Source organism: Penaeus vannamei, chromosome 19, assembly GCF_042767895.1.
Source record: "Penaeus vannamei isolate JL-2024 chromosome 19, ASM4276789v1, whole genome shotgun sequence".
Classification (NCBI taxonomy): Eukaryota; Metazoa; Arthropoda; class Malacostraca; order Decapoda; family Penaeidae; genus Penaeus; species Penaeus vannamei.
In genome coordinates, this window is record NC_091567.1 from 20,413,283 (window position 1) to 20,420,782 (window position 7,500).

The window sequence follows — 7,500 nt, forward strand, 5'->3', positions numbered from 1 at the left end:
TAAAATCATCATAATTATCATTTAAAAGCCAAAAAGTGTTTTTTTTCGACCTTTCTCTCAAAAGGCTCGATTTTGCCATTTTTTCGACTTCTGGGATTTTATTAGTTTTCGCCTTTATTTCATTATAAATGGGCTCGATAATTATTATCATCATTGTTATCATTATTTTTATGATTATTATCATTATAGTCGTTATCATCATAATTATCATTATCATTATTGCAGTTATAATAATTATTATGCTAATTATTATTGTCATTTTCATCATTATAACTATTTTTATAATGATAATAACAATAATGATAATTTTAGAAATAATGACAGTAATAATAATAACTATAATGACTGATAATGATACTATTATTATTTCTATTGTCATTATTAGTATGAAAATTATTAGAATGGAGTTCATTATTGCTATTATTGCATCAATTATTAAAACTATCATTATAATCATTTTATTATTATCATTATTATTGTCATTATCATTATTGTTAATAATATAGGAATTATCATGTAAATTTATCATAATTACCTGCATTACTGTTAAAATCATCATAATTATCATTTAAAAGCCACAAGGTTTTTTTTCGACCTTTCTCTCAAAAGGTAATACGCTCGATTTTGCCGTTTTTTTTCGACTTTTGGGATTTTATTACTTTTCGCCTTTATTTCATTATAAATGGGCTCGATAATTATTATCATTATTTTTATGATTATTATCATTGTAGTCATTATCATCATAATTATCATTATCATTATTGGAATTATGATAATCATTATGCTAATTATTATTATTTTCATCATTATAACTATTTTTATAATGATAATAACAATAATGATAATTTTAGAAATAATAATGACAATAATAATGATATTATTATTTCTTTTGTCGTTATTAGTATGAAAATTATTAGATTGGAGTTCATTATTGCTATTATTGCAGCAATAATCAAAATTATCATTATAATCATTTTATAATTATTATCATTATTATTGTCATTATCATCATTGTTAATAATAAAGGAATTATCATGAAAATCATCATAATTACCTGCATTACTGTTAAAATCATCATAATCATCAGTTAACTCAATAATTATGATCATTATCATTATCATTATTGTCATTATTTTTATGATTATTATCATTATAGTCTTTATCGTCATAATTATCTTTATTATCATTATTGCAGTTATAATAATTATTATGCTAATTATTATTGTCATTTTCATCATTATAACTATTTTTATTGATGGATAAGTATAAGGATAAGAGATAAAATGGTAATTGGGAATTGGAATAGGAGGGTGTGTGAGGGAAGTCTCTTGGAGGCAGATAATAGATGGATTATAAGAAACAAGGATATGACGTAGGTCTGGTCTATGAGAACGGAAATCGCGAATATTCCAATTATATGAGTGAGTACATATTGGGGAATCTGGGGGAGAAGGAGCTAGGGGGTGTGAAGGAGGGGTATTAGGAGGTAGGGAATTTGGAGAAGGGCATTGTTGTGATATTTGTTATGTGTCAACTATCTAGAATAGTGTTGAGAGGTTGAAGATGAGGGAGAAGATTATGGTGGTTTAGGTAAGGGAGTTAGATCAAGTGAAGGATATTTATGTGTCTGAGGAAGGAGAACAGGTTGTCGAGGCAGAAGCTGTGAGAGTCTGTAAGGATGTCTGATATGTTGGGAGGTCGGTGAAGGGAGGATAGGTGTGGAAAAGCAGAGGTACGTGCTGTATTAAAGCGTGGACAGGACAAGAGAATGTGTGGGACTGAAAGAGGGATGTTACATAGAGGACATAGGGGCGGGTCTGAGCGTGACATCAGACAGGCATGTGTTAGGCGAGTGTGGCCAATACGTAATCGTGCGAGGGCCGTCTCCCAACGTCTGTTTTTGTGAAATGGAGCTGACCAAGAGGAGATTGATGGTTTTACGGTATGTAATTTATTGTTGCCGTCGGGTATACAAGAAGGTCTTAAAGTGGGGGTAGAAATCTGTAGCTGGAATATGTGAGAAGCGTTGTTGAGGTGATGTGGACATTGCGGCATATCGTGCAAGAGTATCTGCCTGTTCATTGCCAGGGATTCCAACATGGCTGGGTACCCAGCAAAATCTGACAGATTTGTGACGTGTGGATAGATAGAACAACCAGTTCTGGATCTTACAGACAAGGGGATTGGTCGAGTGCATTTACTTTATGAGGGTTAAAAAGTTACGGGAGTCAGTAAAAATAGTAAAAGAGGAAGAGGTGGATGAATATATGCGTCTTAAGGCAAAAAGGAGTGCATATAGTTTTGTAGTAAGGACACTTGATTCAGGAGGGAGGGTGTATTTGAAAGTGCAATTTGGGAATGTTACTGCGAATCCAGCTCCTGAGATGGATTTGGAACCGTCAGTGTAAACATGAATGCTGGAGGAATGAATGGAGACATGGTCAAGGAAATGAGTGGGAAGGATAGAGGGGGGAATATCTGATTTTGGTGGGTCAGGGAAAACTGAGGAGCAAATACAGGGGTTAGGTATAAGCCATGGAGGAATGGAATGGACAGACAGTGGGAGAGGTCGGAGATGAGGGAAGGAAGAATGGGAGAGGAGGGTATCCATGCGTACAGGGAAAGGAGTTGGTAAACGTGGAGAAGAGGTAAAGGTATGAAGTAAGGATTGTGAAATAGTTAGTTTGGTAAAGGAAAATTGGTGAAATCGAACATAGCATTGGAGAGAGAGAAGGGTTCGACGTCGAGAGAGGGACGGCATGCCTGATTCAGTATACAGGCTCTCAACTGGAGAGGAGCGGAAGGCGCCTAGGGCTAAGCGGAGACCGCTGTGGTGGATTGTATCAAGGTGAGCAAGAAGAGAGGTTGAGGCAGAGGAGTAGATATGGCATCCATAATCTAGAGTGGAGAGAATCAAAGTAACAAGAAGATGGAGGAGAGTTTTGCGATCTGAGCCCCAGGAGATATGTGAAAGAGTTTGTAAGATTCGAAGGCGACGTTGAGCTTTTTCTTTGATGTACAAGATATGGTCTCACCAGGACAATTTGGAATCAAATATAACGCCTAGGACTTTGCCAGAAGAACGGTATTGGAGTGGAGCTTTATATAAGAAGAGTGGGGGTTTGGGGATCGTACGTGAGCGAGGGAAAAGGATGAGGAAAGATTTAGAGGTAGAGAAGCGAAAGCCATGGTTGGTGGCCCAAGAAGTTACTGATGTTCTTGCAGACTGAAGGAATTGACAGAGATCTGGTATGGATGTGCCAGATGCATAGATGGTTAAGTCATCAACATATAGTGATGCTCTGGCTCCTGGTGGTAGGACTGAGAATATGTCATTTACAGCAAGAAGGAATAAAGTGGTACTAAGCACACCTCCTTGTGGGACGCCTTCGAATTGAGGAAAGGATGATGAAGTGGAAGAGGCAATCTTGACCTGGAAAGTATGTTTAGAAAGGAAGGATTTAATGAAAACACCCATGTTTCCACGTAAACCGAAGGAGGACAATTGTTGGTGGATATGGTATCGCCATGTGGTGTCATATGCTTTTTCTAGATCAAAGAATATGGCTAATACAGATTCATGGCGTGCAAATGCCGATGTAATGTATGTCTCGAAATGGGCAAGTGGGTCTGCTGTACTTCGGGCACGTCGGAAACCAAACTGGGAAGGGTAAAGGAGATTATGAGATTCTAGGTACCACATTAAACGGAAGTTGACCATTCGTTCTAGTAGTTTGCACAAGCAGCTAGTTAGAGCTATGGGGCGGTAATCTTGGGGTAGGGTACCTGATTTATTGGGTTTTAAGAAAGGTAGGATAAGAGCATCTCGCCAATGAGAAGGAAAATTTCCTGACATCCATATGTGGTTGAAAATAGTTAAAAGGAAGGATAGAGAGGAAGATGGGAGGTGTCGGAGCATACGATAGTGAATACCATCAGGGCCTTCATGAGTGTTGCGGCACGACTGTAATGCAGCATTGAGTTCAGAAGAAGAAAAAGGAGCATTATAGGACTCATCAGAGGATAGGGTGAAGGTACTAGGGGTGTGTTCCTTGATGGCTTTAATGGAAGAAAAGTGTGGGGAAAGGTGAGAGCCACTACTGACCTGGCTGAAATAGTTGCCCAGTTCATTGGCTACTTCGACAGGGTCAGAGATGAGAATATCTCGAATATGAAGGACAGGTGCAGGATGGGGGGGATGTTTGCCTGATAGTTTATGGATCCGTCGCCAAACAGCTGAAATAGATGTAGATGTAATTGAGGAAACATAATTTTGCCAGCTATTTGTTTTGTTGTTTTTAATTGTACGGAGAAGATGAGCAGATGCTCTTTTAAAGGAAATAAGGGCTGATAACTGGTGAGGGGTGCCTCGTTTGTAGCGATAGCTGTTCCAGGCTGCTCGTTTTAAGCGAAGCGCTTTGGTGCAATCAGAATTCCACCATGGAACACATTTAGAAGTATATGGTCTTGAAGTTCGAGGAATGGCTGTATAGGCAGCTCTTAGGATCGTGGTTGTAAAACAATGTAGCATATCTGAAATGGCCGGTAAGGGGGGTGGAGGGATAGGTATAGTAAAGAGTGAAGTGAAAGTATGCCAGTCAGCTCTATCAAAGCACCAGCGTGGAGGATTAGGAAGTGGAACATATGAAGTAGGAGAAAGGAGTATTGGGAAGTGGTCACTATACGGGATGTGGTCTAGAACTGACCAATGGAAATCTAAATGTAAATAAGGAGAGCACAGAGAGAGGTCAAGGCATGAAAAGGATTGTGTGCGCATGTCAAAGTGTGTGGAGCGATCTGAATTAAGAATAATTAGGTTATTTGTGAAGAGGAAGCGTTCTAGAGATCGGCCTCGGGAGTTGGTGGTAGAGTCACCCCACAGAGTGTGGCGGCAGTTGAAATCACCAACTATGAGGAAAGGTGGTTGGACTTGGGAAATTAGAGTCTCAAAGGCAGTAAAGTCAATGGGATGGGATGGGGAGAAGTAGACTGAAATCACTGTGATCCAGCGGCGAGGAAACATGCGAATAGCTGTGCACGGGACAGAAGTTTGTATGGGAGGTATGACACAAGGTGATTTATGACGGATAAGTATAGACGAGACATAAAGGGAGTGTGGGGAAGAGATAAAATGGTAATTGGGAATTGGAATAGGAGGGTGTGTGAGGAAACTCTCTTGGAGGCAGATAATAGATGCATTATAAGAAGCAAGGATATGACGTAGGTCTGATCTATGAGAGCGGAAACCGCGAATATTCCAATGTAGGAGAGCTATATCCTAGTTGATTTACGAATGATAACGCAAGTACGTGTTGGGGAATTTGAAAGGGAAGGAGCTAGGGTGTGTAATGGAGGGATATTAGGAGGTAGGGAATCTGGAGAAGGGCATTGTTGTGCCATGAGTGATTCTCGTGTGTATCCGGGAGGGAGTGCAAAGGATAGAGGGGATGGAGGGAGGGAGAATGTGCCTATAGTTGGGGTTGAAGGGGGTGGGTTGTGTTGGTAGGGAGTAGATGTGTGGGGAGTATTAGTGTTAGGAGGATGAATATCGGAAGGATGGATAGTTGGAGTTGAAGGGGATGTGTTGTCTTGGGAGGGATTAGGAGGAAGGGGTGTAGGGGTGCTGTGAGTAAGAGGGGGATGCATATCAGGGGGATGGGTACTGGGAGGATGGATATCAGTGGTGGATGGGATTGAGGGGGTTAGGTTGTGTTGAGAGGGAGTAGGAGGAAGGGGTGTAGGGGGAATATTAGTAGGAGGGGTATGAATATCGGCAACCACTTCAAGTGTGGAAGGAGCATGAGTTATGGGATCTTGTGTCTCAAGCATATAGCTTTGAGTGTCATCCATTATTTCTGCAGTGGAGTTTGTTGGAGAGTTTTGTGAGAAGGTAATTGTTTCTGCAATGGAATTGGTTGGAGAGTTTTGTGGAATAAAGGTTTTCTTATGAGGGGGGAAGAGGAGACTGGTGTCTCAGGAACAAAGGTATAGGTAGGTGGAGGTGATTGTGCTGTAGGGGAAGAAGGGTTAGAACGTTTAGTCTGTCTACTGCGGGTAGTGTGTGGAGGGAGAGGGGTTGGTGTTGGGGCTGTAGTTGAGATAGGAGCTGTTGTTGAGATTGGGGTGTCTGGGTTTAGAGTGGCAAAGGAATTGGTCTGAGGGATGTAGAATGTAGAAGTGGAAATGGGGACATTTTGGGGTGGAGGGGGAGGGGCTGAGCGAACGATGTTACTAGAATATGGAGTATGAAAGAAACCTTGTCGACGTGCTACCTGTCTGGCTTCACGTAAAGTGAGACCATTTTTGTAGCTGAGAGTTGCTACCTCAGATTCAAACTTGTAAGTGGGACAGCCTCTATAAAATACATTATGGGGGCCGCCGCAGTTAGCACAAGTTCGTGTTTGTGCTGAGCAGTTTGATCGGTTATGACCAGGTTGGGCACATATGGGGCATCGGTCTGTGGAACGGCAATGTTTGACAGGATGTCTAAAGCGCCAACAGTTTTGACATTGACGGGGAGGGGGTTGGTATGGTCGAACAGGGAGGGATTGTCCACCAATGTAGATACGTAAGGGAAGGTCATGTGTACGGAGGGTAATTTTGGCAATGTTGGTCGGATTCTTTCTTTGACCTTTAGGAGAAATGGTGTAGCAATGTACTGATTTCACATCTTGGTCTTTGAGGCATCCTAATAAGTCTTCTCCACAGTCTGACCAATCTTTGGTATCGACTGGGCAGTTTGCTGGGGAGAGAGACAGTTCCGGTACAGGTATTAAGGGTTAGATGAGGTTCTGCAGGAATGGGGTTGCCAGAATGATGTTAAATGATAGTGCTATAGATTCAGTTTCTGATCTGACTGTTACAAGACGGGAGCGATCGCGTCTGGTATAGAAAGGGACTCTACCTACTTGTTTTTGGAAATATTGTTGAAAGAGAAGAGTGTTGCCTGAGTAAGGAGCTGTATAAGGGATCAAGAAAAAATCGGTCCCATTTAGCTGGGCTAAACAGAGTATTTAAGATATCTGTAGGGTTGGTGGTGGTGGATGGTCGGGGATGTGTAGAAGGGGGAGTATTACGGAATGATGGAGAATAAGGCTGCTAGGTAGTAATAAGGGAGGATTGGTTGCTTGATGAAGGTTGCGGGGGTAGAGTTGATGAATTTGAGGAGGTGGGTAGGAATGTCTTCTGGAGATTGATTCTCTGCCTGGGTGGGTAATGCACTAGGAGGCATTGAGGAGTGGGTAGTAGTTTCAGTGTTCGGAGCCGTGGTCAGAGGAGAGCCTGGGTTGGGGCTATTTGATATAGGGGCTAGCCTCATAGCCTCTAATAAAGGGATTACATTTTCATTACTGGTCACGGGGAACCTGGATTATATAAAAGGCATCAACTGGTCCACCTCCATCGCTAGTGAACGGTAAGGTCTAGATTAGTCGGGAGTACTGTGCCCATAGTTCCCGCAGGCCGTTCAGGACTGGCATAAGGTCTACCTTTCATCCTCTC